The 9,349-nt window shown below is 37.8% G+C and overlaps 1 pseudogene; it reads right to left on the reverse strand.

The window, feature by feature from the left end:
- Positions 1–1,045: 1,045 nt before the first annotated feature.
- On the reverse strand, positions 1,046–2,114 carry LOC102866317 (annotated as a pseudogene).
- Positions 2,115–9,349: the final 7,235 nt, after the last annotated feature.

Genomic DNA, 9,349 nt, shown 5'->3' on the forward strand with positions numbered 1-9,349 from the left:
CCTAGTCAATAGACTCCAAAAACATTAAAAAAATTAATTCTTCATAACCAAGTGGGATTCATAAGATGTATGAAAGGATGGTTCAACATAAGAAAAACAATAAATATAATTTACCACATTAACAAAGCAAAGAAGAAACATATTATTTTAGCAATTGATAAGGAAAAGGCATTTGATAAAATCCACCACCCCTAGCTGATAAAGACACTCAGCACAATTGGAATAGAAGGTAATTGCTTCAACATAATGAAAAGTATATATGCAAAACCAAGAACAAATATCATTCTCAATGAAGAAAGAATAAATGCACTTCCTTGCAAACAGGGACTAAACAAGGATGTACAATGGAACCACTTCTATTTAAATTTTTTCCCCCAGCTTGGTGGTTGGTTTTGGCCAGACTTTTTTATTTAGCATTCTGTAGTTATTTAACACACACTTAAATGGTCTTTTTGGGGGAAGAGAAAGGGAAGGTTCTTGCCAATTTCTAAGGAAATGTCAGAAAAGCAATACATGGCCAGCATTTTCCATCTGCTTTTTTGGGTTTACTGAGTGAATAGCACTTTCCTTATGTAAGCATCTGTTTTCAGGTTTCTCACACTAAGGACACTGAGATTTCTGTCTGAAGAATTCCTGAAATCTTAAAGTGTAGCATACCCAACCACCCTTCTATATTATCCATCTAGCTTTTTTTATATAGGCAGAATAATTCACCTGCCCATTTTAGATGACTAGATATTTGTGAAAGATTCTAGTATTGCTTGCCTTTTCTACTGGGATTAATTAAATAGAACGTGGTCTTCAGGAACAGTTAAAGAGAATTTCAACACTAGTACACAAACCAAATCTAACATATTTAATATTTGCTTGTTAAAAGCAAAGTCATAAAAGCAAATAAAATGGAACATGTTTACTGTTTCTCCTCACAAGAACATAAAAATTATGGAAGAGAACTTAACAGGAAATTCTAAAAAGTAACACAATGTTTTCCTTTTAATAGTCCTTTGGGTAGATAAGACGGGATACATTCCACTTTTTGTTTGTTTCATTGAACAAAGATTTTGGTCCAAAGTTCTGTTTGGTTTTGGTATCTACTTCTGCCTCTAACTCTATCAGATCGGCTCCCGCTGCAGCCACCACTTCTCAGTGCTCCACTACTGGAAATGCTGTTGGAACGGCATGGAGGAGGGTACCCTTTTTCTATAGGAGGAAACCCTCATTCTTGTCTACTAATCTGATCATGAGTAAAGATCACTTCAGCTGCTTGAGTGTCTTGACTTCCACCATATTTATCTTGTGAGCTGCTGTAATCATCATAGTGACTGCTTCCACCATAAGATGGCGGGGCCCTCGTGTAGGTGGAGCACAATGTGAGTTACCATAACTCTCATAGGAATCTCTGTAGGAGCCTCCACTTGGATGATCTGAATAATCATGATCACGACCATAGCCATTCCTATCAATATAGCCTCTTGATTGATAGTCATCATGTGAACTGAAATGACCATAATCATGAAATGTATAATCTCTTGGTGGTGGTGCATATAATCTCTTGTATTCTGAGAACTTGGTAATCTCTGCTTGAATGACGATCTTTACTAGTATATCCATAGTCTCTTGGGGACAAATAAACATCTTTAGGTGAAGGTAAGGTTTCCCTTCTTGGTGGACCTCCATAACTGTCCCTTCTATGTGATACAGGTGATCTTCCACCCATTCCATTGATACTTTGAACTGGTCCTGAAAGGTGCTGATCTTTTAGGAGGAGGCCCACTATTTTAAGTTAGTGGTGCCCTTTTACTGGAAGTAGACCCCAGGAAGAACTCATGTTAAAATTCATACAATAGCCACTATCATCCATGTGACCCCATGTGAAGTGGGTCCCTTGGTTCCTCCACTTCCTCCTCTTCCACGTTGAAGACCTCTTGGAGGACCTCTGCTTCTTGGAGGTGGAGGGGATCCACATCTACCACTTTCAAATGCTTAGCAAAAGGTTTAGTAGCTTGTTCCACTTTGATGGCCTTTCCATCTTCGGCTACATCTTTGGCATCTGCTGGGCTTTCAAAGGTGACAAAAGCAAATCTTCTTGATTTCTTCGTTTCTCAGTCTTTCATCAAAGCACTTGAATAATTCATCTATTTTTCTAAATACAGCTTCAAGGGCATTATGAAGGATGAGAGGAAAGATATTTAAGAAGCTAAGAGAACACCATAGAGAATAGACCCCAAAAGAAAAATACCAAGGCATAGCATAGTGATATTTGCCAGTACCAAAGATAAGGAAAGAATTCTGAAAGCAACGAGGGCAAAACAAAGAGTAACCTATAAGAGAGAGCAAATAATATTAAGTGCCAATTTCTCGGCAGAAATCATGTGAGCAAGAAGACAGTGGAATGAAATATATCGAACACTGAAAGAACAAATTGTCAACCAAGATTATTATACCCAGCAAAATTGTCTATGAAATATGAAGGGAAGATCAAGACATTCCCAAATAAATAGAACCTAAGGGAGTTCATAAAAACAAGACCAGTGTTGTAGGAAACACTGAAAAACTTCCTTCTTATGGAGGTGCCACAGAACCAAATGTGGATCAAAGTAACTAGCAACAACACCAAAAAGTATTTAACAAAATGATAGCAATGAAACCTTGCCTTTCAATAACCACACTGATTGTAAATGGTTTAAATGCACCACTGATGAGAAAAAGAGTAGCAGATTGGATAAAAAACCAAAATCCATTAATATGTTTACCACAAGAGACTCACCTGAAAAATGAAGACAAAGACTAAAAATAAAAGGGTAAGAAAAAAAAATATAACAAGCAAATAACAACCAGGAAAAAGCAGGAGTAGATATATAAATATATTTCAATGCAAAAACATCATAAAGGATAATGAAGGTCAGTACATAAAGATTAACAGGTCAATAGAACAAGAAGATATAACAATATTAAATATCTATGCACCAAATGAAAGATCTGCAAAATATATAAAACAAACATTAATAAAACTGAAAAAAGAAATAGACAACACTACTATAGTACTTGGAGACATCAATGCACGACTCTCTAGAAAAGATAGAGCTTCCAGAAAAAAATTTAAAGAAAAAAGAGGCTGAAGAATTAAACCACAAAATAAACCAACTCAATCTCATAGATATTTATAGGCTAATGTACCCCCCAAAAGCACAGTATACTTTCTTATCCAAAATGGAACAGTCTCGAGATTAGATCACATTTTAGGCCACAAGGCAAGCATCAATAAATTCAAAAGCAAAGAAATAATACAAAGCATTTTTTCAAGCCAAAATGTTACAGAATTAGAAATTAATAACAAAAGGATAAAGAAGAATAAAAACATACATTTGGAAGTGGAACAACACCTTGATTAAACATGAGTGGGTACTAGAAGAAATAAAAATTGAAATTAAAATATTTCTTGGAACAAATGACAATGAAATCATAACTTACCACTCAACAAAATAGGAATAGAAGGGAATTTCCTCAACATAGTAAAAAGTATATACGCAAACTCGAGAGCCAACATTGTTCTCAATGGTTGTTGTTGTTGTTATGTGCCGTCAAGTTGCTTGTGACTCATAGCGATCCTATGTACAACAGCCCTAAACTCTGCTCTGTCCTGTGCCAATCGCACTGTCTCTGACACTCCCATCCCAATTACCCCAGTCACCGAATCAATCCACCTCATAGAGGGCCTTCCCCTCCTGCACCGTCCCTCCACCCTCCCAAGCATGATGTCCTTCTCCAAGGACCGGTCTCTCCTCACAACATGTCCAAAGTATGTTAGACGGAGCCTCAGAATTGTACATAGTGTTTTCAGAGGCCTGCTATTTCAGAAGTGGATGGCCAATCCTTCTTCCTAGTCTGTCTTAATGTGAATGATCAGATTTAGAGAAGTAGCAGACAGACCAGCAAGTTAAAGGTATATCCCTTATTGTGGAGTTAACCTTTAGAGTCAGTGTTGTTCCTGCCTTTCTCACACGTGTCTTTACCCACTTATTTCCCTGCTCCACCATCCACCACGATACCCATCCACTTCTACCCCCACCCTTCACGTCTATCTCCCATTGACCAGCCCTCCATTTAATAACTTATATATGAAGCTTCCTTGGCTTCTGTGATTCCAAACACATCAGCTGCTGGTAGTTCCTTATGTTGGAACCAATGTCTCTGAAGTTTAGTCATAATGTTTCCCGATGGAGAGAAGTTAAAGAAAATTCCCTTGAGGACAGGAACTAGGCAAGGATGCCCTTTGTCACCTCTCCTATTCAATACTGTATTGGAAGTCTTAACGATAGTAGTAAGACCAGAGAATGTAATAAGAAGTATCCAAATTGGTAAAGAGGAGGTAAAATTAATTCTATATACAGTTGATATGGTACTAAGAAAACCCCAAAGACTCAGCAAGAAAGCTATTGGACCTAGTTGATGAATTCAGCAAAGTGGCAGGATACAAGATAAACATACAATAATCAATTGGATTTCTCTACAGTGACAAAGAGAATACAGAGCCAGAGCTAAGAAAACCAATACCCATCACAATAGCTAACCACAAGATTAAATATTGGGAATAAATTTAACTAGAAACACAAAAGACTTATTCAAAGAACATTACAAAACATTACTACAAGAAACAAAAAGAGAACTGGAGAAATGGAAGAATATACCTTGTTCATAGATAGTAAGACTTAATATTGTTAGAATGACAATACTATCACAGGTAATTTATATGTTCAATGTAATCCCAATACAAATACCAGTTCCATTCTTCAACGACATGGACAAGACAATTTCCAATTTCATTTGGAATGGAAAAAAACCCTGAATAAGCAAAGCACTCCTTAAAAAGAGAAAAAAGGCAGGAGGTATCTCAATGTCTGTTTTCAATTCCTACTGCACTGCTGTGGTGGTCAAGACAGCATGGTATTGGTACAATGACAGACACATAGATCAATGGAATGGAATTGAGAACCCAGAAATCAGCCCATGTACCTATTGTCAACTGATTTTTCACAAGGAGATAAAATCAGTCAATTGGGGAAACAATGTTAAACAGTTTAACAAATGGTGTTTGCAAAATTGGAAAACCATCTGCAGAAAAGTAAAACAAGACCCACACATCACACCATACAAAAAAATCAACTCAAAATGAGTCAAGGACCTAGGAGGAAAACCAAGGATTATAAGCTTCATTAGATAAAAGCTTAGAAGAACCCTAGAAGCATTCTGAAAAACCTACAAGCAGGAGATGATAAAATGGATGAACGGGACCTTCTAAGACTCAAATTTCTATACACATCCAAAAATTTCTCCAAAAGTAAGCCACAGAAATAGAAAATATTTGGTAATAATATGGCTACACTCTTGTCACCAGCATCCAGGAAATAAAAAAACGTATTGTGATGGGAAAGTCTGCTTTTACGGACCTCTCCAAGGTACTGAAGAGAAATGATGTCACTCTAGAGACTAAGGTGTGTCTGATACAGGCTATGGTCTTTGCAATCACTCGTTATGCATCAGAGAGTTGGACAATGACTAGGGAGGATAGAAGGAGAATTGATGCCTTTGAGCTGTGGTTCTGGAGAATATTGAATGTACCATGGATTACTAGGAACACAAACAGATTCACCGTGGAGAGGGTTAAACCAGGCTGCTCCTTGGGGCAAGGATCCTGGGGCTTTGACTGACATAATTTGGACATGTTGTAAGGAGGTTCAGGTCCTTGGAGAGGGACATCATGCTTGGGAGGGTGGAGGGACAGTGTAGGAGGGGAAGACTCTCTATGAAGTGGATTGATTCAGTGACTGGGGTAATAGGGATGGATGCGATTGGCACAGAATAGAGCAGGGTTTAGGGTTGTACATAGGGTCGCTATGAGTTGCAGGTGATTCCACGGCACATAAGAACAACAACAACAACAACAACAAGAGACTTATATCTAGAATTTATAGAATACTCAAACACCATAACACGATAAAGGTAAACTACCCAATTGCAAAATGGGCACAGGACATGAACAATCAGTTCACCAAAGATGACATTCAAATGACAAACAAACACATGAAGAAATGTTCAAAATCCCTAGTTCCACGAGAGATGCAAATCTCACCACAGTAAGAATAGCAAAATTTAACAGAGCAGCAATCAACAAATGTTGGAGAGATTGTGGAGAAACTTGAACACTTATTCACTGTTTTGTCAAAAATTTGGAAACAGAAACACCATTTGACCCAGCCATTCCACTACTGGGAATATACCCTAAAGAAACCAGAACTGCCACACAAGGAGATATACGCACACACATGTTTATTGCTGCTTTGTTCACAATAGCAAAGAGTTGGAAACAACACCAGTGTCCATCAACAAACACATGGATAGAGAAGTTGTGGTATATTCCACACTAGAGTATTATGCAGCGTTGAAAAACAAAGAACTCATAAAATATTATACAAAATGGGTCAGCATGGAGGACATTATGCTGAGTGAACTATCTCAGACACAAAAAGACAAATACTGTATAATGCAACTGTTATAAAGCAGAACTAATATGGAGGTTGGGGGGAAACTAAGAAAAGAGGGCATAAATAATGTGCATGACATTGAAACAGATGAGGGAGAGAACTGTATAAAAGGAAGATGTGATTAGGTATTATTGGCATGAGCCCAGAGTAAGTGTTGCATTCTAAAGTGGTTGGGCGTGGGGCTGTATAACAATTAAAGCAATTTTTTTCAAAGAAAAATGCAAACTCGGGGGAGGAGAGACAGGGAGGAAAATGTGCAACAATGAATGAATGGAAATCCACGTTCGTTATAAACTTTTATTAAAATATAAAAAAGTATAAATTAACCACAGGAGGGTAAAGCTAACAAAACCACACTTATTAAAACCACCCTTACTAAGGGAACTCTCTGCTTCAACAAGCTTATTGAAATAAAGAATTAAACAAAAATTCCTTGAAACAAAATGAAAATACATCCTCCCAAAATCTCTGGGAGATTTTATAGAAATAGAAAAAGAAAACACACTCTTGGAGCCATTCTCTAAAGCAAACATAAACCTAATACCAAAACCTGGCAAAGATATTACCAAGAAAGCAAACTAGAGTTCAATATCTCTCATGAATGTAGATGGAAAGTATCCTTTACAAAATCCTAGCCGATAGAATCCAAATGCACATAAAAAAAAATTCAAGTGAGATTTATAACAGTTGTGCAACGATAGTTCAACATAAGAAAATAGGTATTGTAATCCACCACATTAACAAAGCAAATAGCAAGAACCATATGAACTTAACAATGGATAGTGAAAAGGCAGTTGACAAAATTCAACACCCATTCCTGATAAAGACCTTCAGCAAAATTGGAATAGATGGGAATGTCCTTAACATAGTGAAAAGTGTATATGCAAATCAAGAGCCAATATAATTCTCAATGGGGAAAGACTATAGTTTTTTTGAGAACAGTGATCAGACAAGGATGCCCACTGTCACCCCTTCTATTCAATATTGTATTGGAAGTACTTTCTATGGCAACATAACAAGAGAAGAAAATAAAGGCATCCAGAGCTGCAAATAAATGGTTAAATTGTCTCTATATGCAGATTTGACACTGTACAGAGAAAACCCCAAGAATTCAACAAAAGAACTGTTTGATGTAATAGACCAATTTAGAAGATTGGCAGAATATGTGATCAATATCCAAAAGTCATTGGGATTCCTATACAGTGACAAAGAGAACCAGGAAAGCAAAACCATTTACAGTATCCAACCACAAATCGAGATACTAATTACAGACACAAAGACCTGTATAAAGAAAACTACAGAACATTTTAGTGAGACAGAATTGAAGACCAAAGTAAATGGAAAAGTATTCCCTGTTCATGAATTGTTGTTGTTGTTAGGTGCTGATGACTTTTATTGACACTATGAACAAATTATCTGTACCCTGCTCTATCCTGTGCCACCCTCACACTTCCTGACACAGAAGAGCCCATTGCAGCAGTCACCATGTCAATCCACATGGTTGAGGGTCTTCCTCTCCTTTCCGACCCTCCATCCTTCCAGCATCATAACCTTCTCCAAGGTTATGTTATAGCAACATGCCCAAAGTATGTCAGGTGAAGCTTCTTTATTCTTGCCTCCAAAGAGCTCTCTTGTTGCACCCTTTCAAAGGTATATTCGATTGTTCTCCTGGCTATCCATGGGATGATCAGTGCTCTTCTCCAAAACCTCAGCTCAAAGGTATTAATTCTTCTGTCGTCCTTATAAAGTGTCTAACTCTCAGATACATTGCAGGTAATCGGGAAGACTATGGCCTGAATCAGACACATCTTAGTTCTCAAACTGGAACCCTTACTCCTTAATAATTTGGAGAGGTCCCTAGCTGCAGATTTTCCCAGTGTAATATGTCTCCTTATTTCCTGACTGCTGGTACGAAGGATGTTAATTGTGGATCCAAGCAAGGAATACCTGTTGACAGTTGAAATCTACTCTCCATCCATTATGGTAAGAATCTTTGTTTTCTTGACATTGAGATACAATCCTTACCAAAGGCTGTCTTCCTTGATCTTCTGCAACAAGTGCTTCAAGTCCTCCTCACTTTCAGGAAGCTAGGTAGTGTTATCTGTCCTGGCTAAATGTAAGGAATAGTAGAAGAATGTCTATTTGTTATTTATTGACTATACAAAGTCATTTATTTGACTGTGTGGATCATAACAAGTTGTGGCTGACTTTGAGAAGAATGGGAATCCCAGAGAACTTAATTGTGCTCATGTGGAACCTATACTTGGACCAGCAGAGTGTTGTGCACACAGAGCAGGGGAACACTGCATGCTTTAAAATTGAGAATGGAGTGCGTCAGTGTCATATTCTCTCTCCATATTATTCACTCCATATGCTATGAAGGCGAGTGTGGCATCAGTATTGGAGGGAGACTCATCAATATTCTGCTTTATGCAGATGACGTAACATTGCTTGCTGAAAGTGAGGAGGATTTAAAACACTTATTGGAGAAGATCAAGGAATGCTGCCTGCATTGCATGCCAATATCAAAGAAAAAAAAGATTCTTACCAGTGGTCCCATAGACAGTGTCATGATGGATGGAGAGTAGATAGAACTTGTGAACAGATTCTTCTCTCTTGAATCCACATTAACACCCTTGATAATTGTGTGCTTTGGGCTTCCCTTTACTGAGGGGCAGTCCCTGGAAAGAACCTTTCAAAAATAATAGAACTCTTGTAATGATGCATCCCTGAGGCAGGAACAGCGTGGAAGGGGTTTTGTGTGCTTCTGATTTTTGTTTATGGTGAGATAGTACGGGCTAGGGAGC

The sequence above is a fragment of the Elephantulus edwardii genome, unplaced genomic scaffold, assembly GCF_000299155.1.
Source record: "Elephantulus edwardii isolate Elephantulus edwardi_28Jun2011 unplaced genomic scaffold, EleEdw1.0 scaffold00343, whole genome shotgun sequence".
Lineage (NCBI taxonomy): Eukaryota > Metazoa > Chordata > Mammalia > Macroscelidea > Macroscelididae > Elephantulus > Elephantulus edwardii.